The sequence below is a fragment of the Cryptomeria japonica genome, chromosome 10 (genome assembly GCF_030272615.1).
Source record: "Cryptomeria japonica chromosome 10, Sugi_1.0, whole genome shotgun sequence".
In the NCBI taxonomy this organism is placed as follows: domain Eukaryota; kingdom Viridiplantae; phylum Streptophyta; class Pinopsida; order Cupressales; family Cupressaceae; genus Cryptomeria; species Cryptomeria japonica.
This window is the reverse complement of record NC_081414.1, coordinates 833468314-833487227: the sequence shown is the minus strand read 5'-3', so window position 1 is coordinate 833487227 and position 18914 is coordinate 833468314.

The following is an 18914-nucleotide window of genomic DNA, read 5'->3' as shown; positions in this document are numbered from 1 at the left end:
AAAACATTTCACATTATACTCAAGAGTCCCTTTAAGACCTATATTATGCAGATATTAGGACCTATTACATGAGATATTAGGAGGTCTATTATGCAACAATAAGTCTTAAATATGACATAATAGTCCACCTATTATGACATAATATTTAGGTCTTACTAAATGACTTGAAAATTTGGTTTCAAATTAAAATTGGAATTTCATTGCATTAAAAATATTCTCTGTCATCTTAAATTATGTGCAGAACGGGCTTGAGAAGAAGAGAGTTCTCAAGCGGGAGTTGAGGCAAAAAAAACCTATTGAAGAACACAATATAGTTGATGAACAAAGGGAGGAGCTTTCCCAAGTTGAACCAATGGAGGTTGAAGGAGCGGGCTCAGGATCCTTACCTCCTACCACCGGTATGGATGAGCATATTATGGATCTAGCTAAATAGGTGAAGAGAAATATTTCTTATAAAAAATTAGATCATTTACTTGAATTGGATGTGGATGAGTTAAAACGTATCAGTGAAGAACCTAGACATATTGAAAGGCGGTCAATGAATAAAAGTGCAAAAGAAATAATGTCTCATTTAAACAATCTTGATACTACACTAGAGAAAGCTCAATTGTTATCAATTGTACTTACTCGTAAAGACTTAATAGATCCACTAAAATTGTTGGGTATAGATACAACAAGTCAAAAGAGGAAAACTTCTCAGCTACAAATATCTATTGTTTATAATGTTAAGAAAGGTTTGCTGGACATTGGTAAAAAATCTCGAACAGTATATAAGACCATTTCAAGAAGAGTGATGTTGACATCTTTGGTAAATGAAAGATTGCGTCAAAAAAGACAATTCTCTTCACTGTCATCTGAGTTTGGTTTTAGTAGAAGAACAATATCAAAATATGTGAAAAGGAGAAAGAGTTTGGATGATACTACCTCAGAAGATAATCGAACAATTATGTGTAGAGCTCCTCGCTCTGATACAATTGAATATGTTGATAGGAATTTCATGACAAGTTTTTGGAATGATAATACTCATTCTTCATTAAAAAGTAGAGATGTTATCAAGAAAAGGATTGGCCCTGATCATTATGATCTCCATGTAAAACATTGGTTAGACACAACAAAACATGAATTGTATGTGTTGTTTATTAAAACAAACCCTCCAATAAATATTGGACAAACCATGTTTGAATGGTTAAGGCCATATTATGTGAAGGTAAACAAAGTCTTCGAAACTTGTCATTGTTGTTATCACATCAAATTTGATCTGTACTATTAGGTGTTTTGAAAGATTAGAGAAGATAGTGATGGTTATGAAAAATCCCCCCCTAAAGGAACAAGTCAATTCATAGCATCTATCTTATGTGATAAATCAGATGATAATGCAACCGGTCAAATAAATTGCATAAAAGGAATTTGTGGAAAATGCGGGGAGTTGGCTAAATTTACTTTGAGAGATGAAGATACTGACATGAGGAAGATGGTAAATTGCAAGAGTTAAAAGTAAAAAAAAATTGAAACAAAATTTGGAAAGGAATCTACAAGGTTAGATTATGTAGAAGAGGAAATACCTATTGGAACATTTATGGAAAATTTTCGTAAGTTGATAAAACCATACATATGCCATGGTTTTTTTTCCAAGTGGCAAGTAGAATAATTAAAAAAATTAAGAGACACTTTCCAACTTGGAACTATTCTATTCGTAGTTGACTTCACAGAAAATTACTCTTTTGCACATCAAAAAGAGATTCAATCAGAGTATTACTTTTCAAAGAAAATCACTATTGTGGTGCATGTGTGTTATTGACATGCACAAATGGATTTGGATGGTGTTTATAGTAAATTTGAAAATTGTTTCATTAAGAAAGAGTACCACTTCTATATCAGTGATGATAAGGAGCTTGACAGACTTTTTGTACAACATTGCTTTGAGAAGTTTTTGAATATTTGAAAGAGAGAGGCATAACAATAGTTAAACATTTTGTTTGGTTTGATGGATGTGCGACACAATTCAAATCTTCGAGGCCATTTTATTCTATATGTAGATATCATCGAATTGACAAAATACCACATGTTTGGAGTTTATTTTAGAGTGGTCATGGAATTGGGGAACATGATGGTGCAAGAGATTGCATCAAACATGCTCTAAGAAAACATCAAATAAATTATAGAGGAGATCGTATAGACGATGTACATGATGTTTTTGAATGGTGTAAGAAACACTTTGTGCAACTTAATTATCTTGGTAAATCATCATCGAGAACATACAAGCCCATTCCATATAGAGTGTTTTGGGAGATAACCGGTACATGTTCTCTTTTAGTGTTTTATTTATTTATTTTTAAATTTTAAAAAATGTTCCTAGTTCAAATGTTTTAATTTAACAACTTGATCTACATGTATGTTCGTGTACACAAATAAATTTTGTAGATGTGGATAGAAGATCAATGCATGGATGCAAGAACATGGAGAGGACAAGATCTTTGCATTGTGTCATGAGTATAGATAATCACCCATGGACATTGTATACTAGGGATTATTCATGTTTTTTTTCTAATTGTATTTTGGAAAACTATGTTGATTGCAAGAACCAAGAGCTTGGATATGTTAATGAATGGAAATTTGTGCCACTAGATATTTCTGACACATACGAGGATTCAAATGAGGATGAAATCTTTGAAGACATTCCTTTGATTTCTGCTGATTATGACCATATTTCAGGATTGATTAGAAAAGGTATATGGTGTACACATATATTTAAATTATATATATATTTGTTACCTTTAAAAAATATTGTGTATGTGTTAGTAAACATATTTGTCACTTCAAACTATTCCACTATGTTCCCAATGGAAGAGTGACAAAAAGTTCCCAACAATTGGATAGATCGTTCATGGAAACACAATCTTCCTCTGCATTTGAGAGGGGCAACTCCCTCGTATGATAGGGATATTTGTACTTTCATGTATAATTAACTTTGAAAAGAAAACGAACAATAAATTTGAATGGATTTAGAGGAAATCTTCACAACAAACATACGATTGCCACTTGCATTCCAACGACTTTTAAACTTGTCACTATCAACTCTAGACTACACATGAGGAGAGAGTGATTCAAAACATTTAATTTGCATAACTCTTACATATTTCAGAGATACCAAAGAAATTTGTAACGTTATATGACCTTTGTCTTCATGAAACTGGGAAAGTAATTTGTAGGCTTTCTATTGCAATATCACATGATAATCACATAACATCAAGCAAATGAACACTTAACAATCATAGGAGCACTCCCAATCTGTCTTGTATTAAAAAATGATGAAATAATACAATTCAAAAAATTTCAGTTGTCCCCAAAATCATAAAATCCCCAAAAAGTCCTTCTATCATATACCTTTCTAATATTTATAGCCTCTCAAAATAACTACCTCATAACTAACTTGATAGTGAGTTAAAAACTAACTCATTTATGTGCAAATTACAATGAGTTAATAACAAGCATATTTATGTGCAGAAAAAGCCGACTTATTAACCTTGACTCTATGAGATAGAAATTTACAACTTATACAATGAAACTACAAATAAACTCAAGACTAACAAGGCATCACACAACAAAATAAAATAGAAAAAGATGTGAACATGGTATTACTTTTCAATATCCCAAAAATCATGCTAGCTGATTATTTCTTCTGTAGAATTGGTGTTTCGGACTTGAATGACTTGTACCCATTGAGCGCGTCCACCATGAAATTGTACCTAGGACTAATCACATTATCCATTTTTAGTTTAGCAGTTGCTTGGTTATCCTGAATGTTAACCAAATCCTGATAATATGAAGGCATGCCACAAGCATCTAAAGACACTAAAACAACACCGAGTCTCTTCATTCTACTTGCATCTGACACCTTTGCATTTGCTAATTCAGTATTAATTCTTTCATGAAACTTTCTTAAGAGAAGTTGACTATCCATTTGCTGAAATTGCTCTTTTACTGATACATCACCAATGATATTCATTATATCTTCTATTATCTTCATCTTTGTTTGTTCACAAGCTATCAAGAGTTTTTTATACTCATCCAAGCATTGCTTAATATTCTCCAATTTCCAGCTTATACTTTTGCACCATGTATCAGATTGATTTTCTTCTTTATTAGAGAAAACCTTCTTGGTAATGAGTACATTCATATCTACTTTTGCTATCTTCTGGAATTCCTTCAAAGTATCTTGACAAGACATTTCATGTTCTTTAGCATTCTTCAATTCTACTACAATCTCATGTTCCTATGCATCCAATTTTATATGAATATCCTTGGTCTTCTCAATAAAATCTCGTGTTTCAAATTTCATTTGATTAATCCACTCTTCTAGCATTGTGCTTTGTTTCTTACATTTGTGTATATCTCCCATCACCTTCTTCTCAATAATTTCTCCGGTATGCACTAATGTTGAAGTTGAGGCCCACTCCAATTGTGTATCTGAAGAATCCACAACAGATTTGATGTAGGATGAAAGAACCTGAATTTGTTGCTTTCGTTGGTCCTTTGTTTCCCTATCCTTGTTTGCTTTGCAAATGAGAATAGTTGCTGAAATTCGAAAATTATGAACAACTTCCCCATGAGTTGTAGGACCTAGATCCACTTGTGTGATGTTAAAATCTGCCTCACTAGCTTCATTTGCATCTTTTTCAACAATGAGCTGAGCTACTTCAGCACACAAATTTTGTGATGATGGATTAATTCCCAATCTGGATGCAACTTTGGTTTTCTTGGGTTTGGATATCCTATGAAGTACATTTTCAAATGCATCAAAACTAGGAGTTACCGGCTGAACATTCCTCTTCTTATTCTACAAACTTTGTTGTAACCAGAATGATGAAGATGATAGAAATGATTCTTTATTGCTCACATATGCAAAGGTTAAAGATGTTAAATTATTTGGGCAAAACAGAGATTGGATTTTAGCATCATTCATTTTAGCTTCTTCATGAATAATATAATCACCATGTTGAGGAGATGAAATAATGATAGATGGTGAGGTGGAAATAATTTGTTGACTTTCAATATTGGGAGGGTGTTGAGGTGAAACACTTCCAACTCATCTTCAAGTTCTTGGACAAGATTCATTGTTTTTCCTTTTGTCTTCGATCTCTTTTTCTTAATGATAGTACTAACTTTACATGCCTTGGCAAGATCCTTCCCTTTTTTTGGATCTTCTCCATCATCACCTCCTTTGGAAATATTTTGGTGTGGACCCATTCTTGGGTTAGATCTTTGTGAATTAGCTAGAATGGAAGAAATTGCATGCGCTCCATTTCTATCCTTTGAAAAATTAGCTTTATTTGAAGGTCTAGTTGTCATAGACTCAATCCTGTTACTTTTAACCCATTCAAGGGTCCTTTGAATCACATAAGCTGATCTTTCTTGAATACTTCTTATTTCTAAAATTGACCAATTGATGGGTGGAAATGGAAGAAGTTGAATCCTTTCAAGGTAAAAACCATCGATCAAATCAGATTCATCATCCTCAATGCCATTCACATTTATTTCAATTCTATAGTCAATTATCTGTTTGATAGAAAATCTCATCGATTCCCTTTTCCACACTTCAAAATCATCTTCGTAGTCTTGCCAAAAATATTCTATATCAGGAAAGTGTTCAAATCCAGCACCGAGCTCTAACTCTCTTATAGCATATCCTTTCTATCAAAGGGAAATCTCATTTCATAAGGATAGAGGTGAATCTTTTCTATAGACCTCTTGATACTTTGAGCATCTGAATGGCTCTCACAGCTATAATAACCAAGTCCAATGGGAAAAGAAATGATACCCTTTCTTTTATTCTGACAAATTTTGTTGACTTGTGCAATTTGTCGGCATACCTCGATGAGGATCAACTTATCTTCAACAAACCTTGTCAACATGAGAAGGAAGCCATCATAATCTCCTATCTGAATGTATGTGAACTTCAAAAACTGTATAAAGTAACTACCATATTTCTAAATCAATGTTGCTTCTTTTGAGGATATTCTGAGTCCAATATTTCCCTATAGTTCTCTTACTATCAACATAGTGAAAGCATCATTAATCCTCCTGAAGTGATGATAACTTTCCTCCAACTACAATTGTGGATGATAATTGTAAATCTGGGTTGCATCATCATAAATTCCTTCAACATTCAATCATGGCCATTTCTTCATCCCATCAATGGCATAGAAGAGGTACGATGCCATGTAGAAGTTATGATTGTCCTTTAGTTTGAGTAACTGATCGCAAAGATTATCACTAATAAACTTGGACGAATTAATAAATTGTATGCCCTCACATATGATATTAATGAGAAAGAACATCCATCCCTCCAAGTCATTTGAGTCTTCATTTCCTATGACCCAATTCAAGAAAATAACCATATTAGCGATATCTTCCAGCAGCAGAGACCTGTGAATTATTTTAGGTAGCTATATTTTTCCTTTCCTTGGTTTTGCTAACCACTTCCTGACTATGTTATTCAAACACTGGGTTTCATTATTGATAAAATAATTTTCTGCATATTCCGTGTTTATCTTCGTGAACTGATCTTTGAAAGGTAACCTGAAGGCTATAGCAATGGAGATTGGATCAAGTTCGGCGACTATGTTACCTTCTACCATCCTAATTCCTTTTGGTGCTGGATTGAATGCTTTCATGCATTCTCAAAACAATTCTGGACATTGCACCGATGTGGGATATCCTACTACATGAGCTAATCCGTTGTCTAATAACCTCTGAGTTGTCAAAGTTCTATCTTCCCTTTTTATTGATTTCTAGAAGTATGTAAGGCTTACATTTCCCAACTTGGTATCCCCAATATCTAAAAGTGAACATTTGAGAATGGGAGCATAATCGGGGCTATGGAACTTGTATTTCAATATGTCAAATAAAAATAATACACTCACAACTCTATTTTAATGAACATCCGCAACTTTGCCAAAACAATTTATATACTTTATCTTTATATTGAAAATCCTCCAATATCTAGACATTCCTAATTATAGCTTGCGGCATAAATCCTGGTCTGATTATCAATAGTAGCTTGTGATTCTTGCAAGAGACAAGTTTACATTCTTTTAAGGCATTTTATCAAGCATTTTAGGAGAATCGCCTATACCTCTGTATCGTGTGACATTTCCTATGCTTCTACCATGATTTGCAATTCACGGCTACTAGAGCAGTTATATCTATAACATCTGATAGAAATCCTCTATCTTTGCAGTTTGACCTTATGTATATCTTGCGGTCATTGCATGAAATGTGAACATCTTCCTTAATGCATTTAGTCAAACAATTCATATGTCGTATCTGAGCCTTTCCATTATTGCATGTTACGTGTTATACTATCAAATACTCCACATTCTACCTTGTTTTCTGTCAAACAAATAATGCATGTTGTCTATGCATTACGAGTTGCATCCATGAGTACCAGATTGGCTGTGATTCTAACTATGTTTTAACAAATCTCCATTTATTAATCGTGAAATTCATGCTTTACACTTGCCAATACATCAGTTTAGAGAATTATGTCAAACAGTTTGCTAAATGTCTATGCTTCACGACATATAGACCATGCTGCCCATAATGCTATGTAGAATAGTTCACATGCCAACACTATGCTCCCATTCTCTTTGGATTTTTCCTCTAAACCATATGACATTTCTTCAAGGCATCCGGTCAAACAATCCACATGCCGTGACAAGGCTTTCTTCATCACATATGCACTTTTGTTGCAGTATCAACATGGCATTGGATGACCATAGCCGGTGAGGAGAATGGAGCTTGCAGCAAAGTTAACTGGGTGTTACTTCTGCGTGCCTGCATACCATGATGAGGTGACATATGCTTGAGGCCTTTTGTTAGACAATTTACAAGATCTCTATGCTTCACGTTCTGCACGCAAGTCTACCAAAGTAGTTACAACTACCGGCTAGCAAAACTATTCTAACCTTTACACTTTGATAAGTGCCTGAGACAATTTGGTGCATATCCTATGATCATTTAAATTGGTGCATAAAGTGAAATCATGAATTCTATGAGGTGACACTTGCCTGTTAGTATCAATTACAAATACACCTCTTCTGCGATGTATGGCTTATTTACACTTACCATATTCTGCAATCATATGCATTAAACTTTATTAATTACAACCTCTGATGTAATTTGATGTAGTTCATCTATCTTTATCCAAGAAGGAAAATATGTTGTGTGAGGGTGCGAGGTTGAATTCATCAGACTAATTTCTACAAATCTTCACTGTGTGCAAACAATTCATGCGCCCTGACTACACCTCTCACACTTTTGTATTCATATCCACAATTCACGACATGTATGTGCTTCCATTCCACAATTATGTTTTCCAGTGCTTGCCTTGATGGATGTCCATACTGATGTTTCAAGGCTCTCATTTGTTCAAATTGGGATGATGCAACTAAAGTTTGCAGAAGATTTCATTAACTTTACCAGCTACAATCACTTGGAATTTTCTAAAATCAAGTGAAATACATTATGTGTCTATTCTCCCATTACTACAACCACAAGATGAAAACCTCTTTCTTTTCATTACATATGTTGAACATTCATAACTTGGAGTTTGAAGCTCTTTCCTTTCCTTTTTTTATTCTTTATCTTTGCTAAAATTTATGGAAGAGGTTAAGAATTCTCAAAAACTGAGCATTTCTAACCTTCTTGACAAAGTGGGGCCCGCAAGGTTAATAAATGAGGTTAGAAACACTCAATTTTTTAGCATTCCTAACCTTTTTTGAAAGGTTATCAATATGGGTTAAGAATGTTCAAAAACTAAGCATTTCTAACCATCTTGGAAAAAGGTTAAGAAATGAGGTTAAGAATGCTAAAAAACTAAGCATTTCTAACATTCTACTCCAAAGACTGTGATTTTGACCTCAGAAACCATTGATCATGAAGGGGGATCAAGGAGGAATGCAAATGATGTTTTTAAAGAAATTTTTACCGCAACTGACCAAACATATTAAAATAATTTAAAATATTAAATTATTATTTGTGAAATAATTTAAATATTTTACATTTATTGCTTTGGCTGGAGAAAAATGACATAACTTTCAAACGGTAGGGAGTTAGATCCTGAAATTTGAAAAACGCTTCAATGGTAAGGAAATAGGTCCACAAAATTATTTACACCTCATGATGAATCCTAGGATGAGATATTGTAATCATTTTGGGGCAACAGACACCAAAAATTGAAAGTTTAAAATATGACAAAGTATGAACTGGGTTTAGGTGTAAGTTGGCCACGTAATACAAAATGAGGCTTAGATCCTAACTGTTAACTGATTTGCTTCAATTCATTTTAATTCTCAAAAACCTTTCATTCTTCATATTTTGGCTAGTAATGACCTTGGACGATGCATTACTTATGCATAATACCCATTGGACCTTTTCTCGACATTGAGACTAATTTGGTGTTCAATTTAAAATGCATGCCAAATGTGGGGGCAACAGTTGGCTCTGACTGGGGACAAGGACTGCAAAGGACATAGGATGAACCCAAATCTCTGCTTTTGCAAACTAGTGCACAATTCATTGGGTCAGAGTCTAAAGAGACGAAAGACAAAAACATGCAGAAGATAGGAAGGACAAAAACATGAAGCAAAAGAAAGTCCTTCACTACACAACAAAATTGGGACAAAGACAAAAACCTTGTTTATCTTATGTATATGGACGAATGACAATCCGCCCTACTAATTGTAAATTTTCAAATGTTGCTTGCTATAAGGAAGGGGCAACTGTTTTCCATCCATATATGCCAAGTAGAATGAATTCTCACCGCAAACCTGCCTGATTTGAAAAGACCCTGTCCAAAGCGAATCAAACTTACCATGCATTTCCTTTGGCTCTCTTCTTTTATCCCATAATAAAACCAAGTCACCAACACAGAATGATCTTTCTCTTGCTCTTCTATCAAATAATTCCTTAACTTGCATTTGATGTTCTGTAATTCTATCGACCACTACCTCTCTTTACTGTTCCATCTTGGTCAAATACATCACTCACTTTTCTAATGCATCTTTGAATTCATAATTCTCCAAAAATTCCTACAATTTGAGAAAAGATAACTCCAAAGGAATAGGCAACTTTGCTTCTATTCCATAAACTATTTCAAAAGGAGATAACCTGATAGCTCTCTTCTTTGTGGTGCGCTCAACCCATAATGCCTCATACAAATGTTTGTGCCATGTCCTTTGATTTTCATCAACTAGCTTCCGGAGAATGGTAATAATATTCTTATTACTGGCTTCAGCTTGACCATTCCCTTGTGGGTAATAGTCAGATGCATGAGAGAGAATAATTCTATATTTGTAGCAAAAAGAGGATATCTCATAGGAAGAGAAATTGGTAGCATTATCATTGACAATCTTATGTGGGACTCCATATCTTACTAAGATGTTTTGCTTGATGAAGTCACAAACTACCCCCGATGTTATTTATTTCACTAGAATAGCCTCGACCCACTTAGTAAAATAATCCATAGCTAACAGGATATGAGTGTGATTTGCACTAGAGTGAGGATGAATAGGACTGATGAAATCCAAACCCCATTGTTGAAAAGGCTCCTCTATGATTACTGGCTTTAATGGCAAAGCAACAAGTTGTACTTTTCCTTTAAACTGTTGACATGTATCACATTTCTTCACCCACTCATCAACATCCCTTAACATCCTGAGATAATAGTAACAATTTCTTAGTATCTTGTATGTCATTACTGAGGAAGAGAAATCCCCACTACATGCTTCATTATGAAAGAGCTTAAGAAGTTTCTCTCTTTTCTCTTTATCCACACATCTCAGGAAAGTACCATCTATTCCCTTTTTGTGTAGGATATCACCCCAGATAATATATTTAGCTCCCTTCAACTTGATGGTCCATTTCTCTTTAAAGGTGAGGTAAGCCGAACATTTTCCCTATGTGAGAAAGTAGGCTATATTAGTGAACCAATCATCTTTTGTGCTAATAAACAAAACTAAAGGCAATTCAGACTCTGAAACAACTTCTCCTTTAACTTCTCCTTCTGATGTATTTTCAGCCAACAACTTGCATAATCCTCGCCCTTAGACAAGCTTGGTAGGTTTGATGTCAATATCATACTCCTGAACCTTCACAATCCAAGAAGCTCTCTTGCTCAATCCAATCTCCTATTGAGTAAGAATTGTCTTCACAACAGTATCTGGAACATATGAATTAGAGTGTGAATTCAAGATGTAGAAAAGAAATTGTTTTACAGCCTTCTCCACCACAAAAGCTTTCTTTTCAACAACAAAATACTTTAGTTCGTGTTTCTTTAAATGAATGCTCATGGAATCTATTGGCACCTCAACATTATCATTATAATTTTGAGTTAAGATTGCAAACAATGTGGAATCTAAAGCATAGTAGTAAACATTGAAATCATTGTTGAAGTCTGGATACATCAACATGGGCGCATCTGCTATAGCTAACTTGATTTGATTGAATGATTTATTTCCTTCCTCTGACCATTTGAAAACCACATTACCTTTCATCATCTCAAAAATTGATTTTGTGATCTCGAAAAAATTTGGGATGAATTTCCTTATGAAATTGATTTGGCCAAAGAATGATCAAACTCCAAGCTTACTAGAAGGTAACTGCAACTGCTGAATAGCTTTAACCCACTCGGGATCAATGTGAATCCCTTCCTTTGCAACGATATGACCCAACAATTTTCCTTCAGTCACTCCAAAAATTGATCTTCAGATTCAATGAGATTCCTTTCTGCCTACATCACTACAACACACATTCAAGATGATATGCATGCTCTTCTTGTTTGTTGGAAAAGACACTTAAGTCATCCAAATAAACAACAACAATCTTATTTCTTAAATCACCAAAGGAAAGATCCATGGCACACTGAAAAGTGGCACCAACATTAATCAAACCAAAAGGCATTCAGTTGTAAGCAAAGGTTCCCCATGGAGTAGTAAAAGCAGTCTTGTACTGATCCTCTTGATCCACACTGATCTGATTATAACCCAAAAAACCATCAAGCATGGACATCATTTTAGATCCAGAAATAGTTTGAAGAAGATGATCCATGACTGGAAGAGGATAATTATCTTTAAGGGATGCTTGATTTAGATTGCGAAAATCAACACAAATTGTAATCTCCCCATTTTTCTTTCTAATAGGAACTATGTTCGCCACCCATGTAGAATGGTGAATTGGATAAATTATTTTTGCCTTTAGCATTTTATCCACCTCTACAAAAATTGCATCTGATATCTTTGGATTGAATTGACTTTGTCTTTGTCTAAAAGGAATTGAATTAGATTTGAGAGAAATTTGATGCTTGAATTCACCATTCATAAATTCTTTAAGATCATCACAGCACCATGTGAAAACATCGATGTATCTTGTGAGTAGATCAATGAATATCTTCCTTTCCTTGTGTGTAAGATGTTTCCCAATCAAAACAACTTTGGGATCATTTTCAAGACCTATGTCTACCTTCTCAACCTCTAAAGATCCTGAGGACTTTTGTTCACTTTTCTTCTTCACAAATTGATCATGTTTATCAAACAAACTTTCGAGAGAAACCAAGCCTTTAGGAATGGTATTACCTTTAAGCTGCAAAATTTCAGGTTCCTTTTCCTCATCTTTAGTAGTCTATTGACTAGTTGAAGGTAGGTTCCCATCAAAAGACAAATTGGAAAAAGTTTCCCTCCCTTCCGAGAATGAAATGATATGTTTATCATCATTGAAGACTTGCCAATTTTGACTATTGTTTGGCACATTAGGTTGATAGATCATCTCTACAACATAGACATCCTTACCAAATTTGGGATGAGGAACTAATAAAGAATCCGAGACAGCAAGAGAATATACCTTTGTATTCTGTTCTCTTGGAATGGATTGTATGGAAAAAGTATCAAAACCTTCGATCTCATCCCACACTTTATTTCCATATCATCTTAGCCTCTTGTTCTTGCTCTGGTATGTATTATTTCTTGATTTACAATCAATTCAGAATCCCCATGACTAGCAACTTCTTGATTCCTTTATCCTTAGCAAAATCCATCCCTAAGAGAAGAGCCTCATACTCTGCAGTATTGTTTATAGTATCAAATGCAAGTTTATAAGATTTAGCAAACTTCTCATCAAAAGGGGAAATCAACACCACTCCTGCACCTGAACCGGAAGATGAGGAGCTTCCATCAAATTTCATTCTCCTTAGTTCGGAAGATATATCAGGAACAAGGACTTCCAGAACATTTTTTTCTTTTGATGATATCATATAAGTACCCAAACCAGTTTCAACATAAAATATTTTTGCCCTTGGAGCATCAAACTTAAGGACTGTATATTTTTCTTTAGGCTCAGGATTTAATCTAACTTTCTTGTTACCTAAAGTTATCAAATCATGGGACCAATCTAATTGAATTTCACCACCTAGGGCTTTACAAAAAATATGACTTAAGTGCATTCCATAACTAGATGGAATATCGACAACCAGGATATTAAGTTTCAACTTCTTTTGGGGATGAGCAGCTAAGGCAACTTGAGCATCTTTGATTTGGCCAACAAGAGGAACTTGTTTAGACTCCATTGAAAACACTTTACCGGTTGGTATTTTCAAAGATAAACCTAATGCTTGAGAAACTTTTGAAGGCATGACACTATCAGATGTGCCAGAATCAATAATACAATTACTTAACTTACAACCAACTATATACAAGGATATATAGAAAGGATCAGGCTTATCAGAAAAGGAAGCAGCAACAAGGGATGATCCCTTTGCAATAGATATCTCTAGATCATCATCATCAAAGTTCTCACCTGATTCTTGATGTATATCAGAATGAGACTGCTTAAGATCCTTTTTGATACAATGCACAAATTTATCCAACTGCTACAGATTCTTCTTGAGATACTCAAACTAAGAAATTTGCACCTTGGTCTTTTTATAATGTTCTAGAAAATCAAAAGAATCTTCAATGGACAGTTCCCTGTGATCAATAGCTTTGTCAGCTTTGCTTGATGATCTTGTTTCTTCTTTTTTTTTCTTCCTAGATAAGATTCGCTTAGGAATATCTTCCATTTCTTTATCTTTGGTAGCAGTTTTAGCTTTTTCCTCTAGTTTTTGGTGCCAATTCTTTGTAAAGACATTACAAGAATGATTGTCAATGTCACTCTCTTTCTCATCTTCCTCACCAAACTTATATTCTAAAAAGTTAATTGTGGATGAACCAAACTGCTGATCAGTTTCATCTTCAATATATTCTTCAATCTTTTCACTGGTTTGATTCATCTGCATAAACTGAGTCATTTCAGGGCATGAAGTTCCATCATGATCTGTTGTGAGGTGAAAGTCACACATTGCAGTAGTTTGGTGATTACTTGTGGATGGATGTTCAATGGCCAACCTTGGTGTTGGGGTAGGGAGCTTTGGTTGCCAATTTTGTTGATAAGGAATATAATTTCTCGTAGGAATATCTTGATACAAAGGTGGTGGATTTTGTGGCAACTATTTCCTCAACTGGAGCAAATCATTGGCTAACTTTTGAACCATTGGATTAGTGGTTATAGGGTTGACTTGCTACTTCTTTCCTTTTTGCAATTCCTTATTCCATTTTCCTACACTCAACAAGTCATCTTCAACCTCAATAGCTAGCCTTTGTGGTGCTACACGATCAACAACTCGTCCTCGCCTTATTTGGAAACTTATATCAGGAGGTTGTGCACTAATAAAGAAACACTTTTGATTTTCCTCTGTGGGTCTCTTATCAACTGCAAGTCTATTGACAAGTTTGTTGAAATTTGCCACAAATTCTCTCTTAGGTTCATGCACTTCTTTCTTCATCTGAGTCAACTGTGCAAGAAGCAAGTGCCCATCATCGACAATTTTGAACCTGTCTTCAAATTTTTGTATTAGAGTCGCCCAATTATTAATAGAACCTATTGAGAGCTAATTAAACCATTCAGCTACAACATCGATAAGAGTCTCAACAAAGAGTCGAATAGAAATATCTTCGTATTGAACTCCAAGGATTGTACATGCGGTAAAGAAAGCACTGATGTGATCTTCTGCAGAAACTTTTCCATCTCTTGAAAATTTTGGAAGATTCTTTCTTGAGCCACTTGGCAAGTCATGTAACTAATTTCCCAAAGCCAAAGGACCTATGGTAGCGCCCCAGGGAACTGGTGGAGGATTTTGTTGCATGATTGGTTGTATAAAATTGATAACAAGAGTAGGAAGTAAGGTTAAAGCTTGAAAAGATGGTGAATATATACTTGCTTTCTTTGGAGAAGAAGGTCTACTAGTAGACTTGACTTTCTTTTTATGTGATATGAAAGGTGATGAAAAGTTGATCTTATTTAGTTCAACAAAATTAGGATCAACAAGTCCCTTACTCCTATCACCTCTAGTATATCTTTTGCTTGCCAGTGTACTTATTGATTATTTTGCTCTAGCTGATCTTGTATGTGCTGACAATTTTGCCTATTGCACCTTGGAATTACAACGATTCTTTCAATTATGATCAACTCTTGTCCAATAGGTACTCCCTTGAGAAGGTCACCAAATTTTCCTTCATCAACCAACACTTGATGTACTAGCTAATATTCTTGATCACTTTTATGACTCTTCCACGTGATCCTATTGAATTGTAATATCATGTCTTCTTGTTCAGCTTGCACCTGATTAAGATTTGGTTGTAGGAAAGGAGGGTTATGATGATTCAGGACCATAACTAGTCACAAACACAATATCTTATCTTTTGGGTTGTCTTTGAATTTGATGTTGATTAAATTCAATAACTGGGTTTATTCCTAGGAACACAAGAGGAAATGTTTCAACTGCTCTTTCGAACACCACCACTAGATTTCTAGGTTTGTTGTGTTCTTCTTCCAGCATTAAGTTTACTCTCTCGTATTTGGCCCAATTTCTTCTATTTCTCCAGGCTAAAGTATCCAGCTGTGACAATATATTTCTTGCTCATCTTGAACCCAATTATCGGTTGCAATACAGGAAACACATTTTCATGCGGAAGAACCATCTTTCTTCATGGAAGGCTATAAGAAAGAAAATATCAAGGCGACCGTCTTCTCATTTCGAACCCAACAAAGTTGCCAAAAATCTGTTAGTAAACAGATTTGTCACTTCAAAATATTCTTCTATGTGCCTAATGGGAGAGTGACAAAAAGTTCCCAACTGTTGGATAAATCGTTTATGGAAACACGATCTTCCTCTGCATTTGAGAGGTGTAGCTCCCTCATATGATAGGTATATTTGTATTTTCACGTATAATTAACTTTGAAAAGAAAATGAACAATAACTTTGAATGGATTTAGAGGAAATATTCATAACAAACATATGATTGCCACTTGGATTCCATCAACTTTTAAACTTGTCACTATCAACTCTAGACTATGCATGAGGAGAGAGTGATACAAAACATTTAATTTGCATAACGCTTACATATTTCAGAGATACAAAAGAAATTTGTAACGTTATATGACCTTTGTCTTCATGAAACTGGGAAAGTAATTTGCAGGCTTTCTATTGCAATATCACATGATAATCACATAACACCAAGCAAATGAATACTTAACAATCATAGGAGCACTCCCAATCTACCTTGTATTAAAAAATGATAAAATAATACAATTCAAAAATTTTAGTTGTCCCCAAAATCATAAAATCCCCAAAAATTCCTTCTATCATCTACCTTTCTAATATTTATAGCATCTCAAAATAACTACCTCATAACTAACTTGATCCTGAACTAAAAATTAACTCATTTATGCACGAATTACAATGAGTTAATAACTAGCATATTTATGCGCAGAAAAAGTCAACTTATTAACCGTGACTCTATGAGATAGAAATTTACAACTTATACAATGAAACCAAAAATAAAATCAAGACTAACCAGGCATCACACAACAAAATAAAGTACACAAAGATGTGAACATGGTATTACTTTTCAATATCTCGAAAATCATGCTAGTTGATTATTTGTTCTGTTGAATTGGTGGTTTTGCCTTGAATGACTTGTATTCTTTGAGCGCATCCACAATGAACTTGTACCTGGGAATGATCACATTATCTATTTTTAGTTTAGAAGTTGCTTGGTTATCTTGAATGTTAATGAAATCTTGATAATATGAAGGCATGCCACAAGCATCTAAAGTAACTAAAACAACACTGAGTCTCTTCATTCTATTTGCATTTGACACCTGTGCATCTACTAATTCAGTATTAATTTTTTCGTGAAACTTGCTTAAGAGCAGTTGACTGTCCATTTTCTAAAAGTGCTCTTTTATTGATACATCACCAATGATATTCATTTTATATTCTATTATCTTCATCTTTGTTTGATCACAAGCTATCAAGAGTTTTTGATACTCATCCAAGTATTGCTTAATATTCTCCAATTTCCAACTTATACTTTTGCACCATGTATTGGATTGATTTTCTTCTTTATGAGAGAAAACCTTCTCGGCAATGAGTACATCCATATCTTCTTTTGCTATCTTATGGAATTCCTTCAAAGTATCTTGCCAATACATTTCTTGTTCTTTAGCATTCTTCAATCTTGCTGCAATCTCCTATTCATGTGCATCCAATTTTATATGAATATCCTTGGCCTTCTCAATAAAATCTTGTGTTTAAGACTTCATTTGATTAATATACTCTTCTAGCATTCAGCTCTATTTCTTGTATTTATGTATATCTTCCATCACCTTCTTCTCAATAATTTCTCTGGTATGCACTAATGTTGAAGTTGAGGCCGACTCCAATTGTGTATCTGAAGAATCCACAATAGATTTGATGTAGGATGAAAGAACCTGAATTTGTTGCTTTAGTTGATCCTTTGTTTCCCTATCCTTATTTTCTTTGTCAACGAGAATAGCTGCTAAAATTTGAAAATTATGGACAACTTCCTCGTGAGTTGTAGGACCTAGATCCACCAGTGTCATGTTAAAATATGCCTCACTAGCTTCACTTACATCTTTTTAAACAATGGGTTGAGATACTTCAACACACAAATTTCCTGTTGATGGATTAATTTTGAATCTCAATGCAACTTTAGTTTTCTTGGGTTTGGCTATCCTATGAAGTACATTTGCAACTGCATCAAAACTAGGAGTTACCAGCTAAATATTCCTCTTCTTATTCAACAAACTCTGTTGTAACCAGAATGATGAAGATGATAGCAACGATTCTTGATTTCTCACATATGCAGAGGTTAAAGATGTTAAATTATTTGGGAAAAATAGAGATCGGATTTCAACATCATTCATTTTAGCTTCTTCATTAATAACAAAATCACCATGTTGAGAAGATGAAATAATGATAGATCGTGCGACAGAAATAATTTGTTGACTTTCAATATTGGGAGGGTGTTGAAGTGAAACACTTTCCAACTCATCTTCAAGTTCTTGGACAAGATTCACTATTTTTCCTTTTATCTTCGATCTCTTTTTTTAATGACAGTACTAACTTCATATGCCTTGGAAAGATCCTCCCCTTTTTCTGGATCTTCTCCATCATCACCTCCTTTGGAAATATTTTGGTGTGGACCCATTCCTGGGTTAGATCTTTGAGAATTAGCTATAATGGAAGAAATTCCCGATGCTCCATTTCTATCCTTTGAGGAATTAGCTTTATTTGAAGGTCTAGTTGTCGTGGACTCAATCTTGTTACTTTTAACCCATTCAAGGGTCCTTTGAATCACATAAGTTGATCTTTCTTGAATACTTCTTATTTCAAAAATTGACCAATTGATGGGTGGAAGTGGAAGAAGTTGAATACTTTCAAAGTAAAAAAAATCGCTTAAATCAAATTCATCATCCTCAATGCCATTCACATGTATTTCAATTCTATAGTCAATTATTTG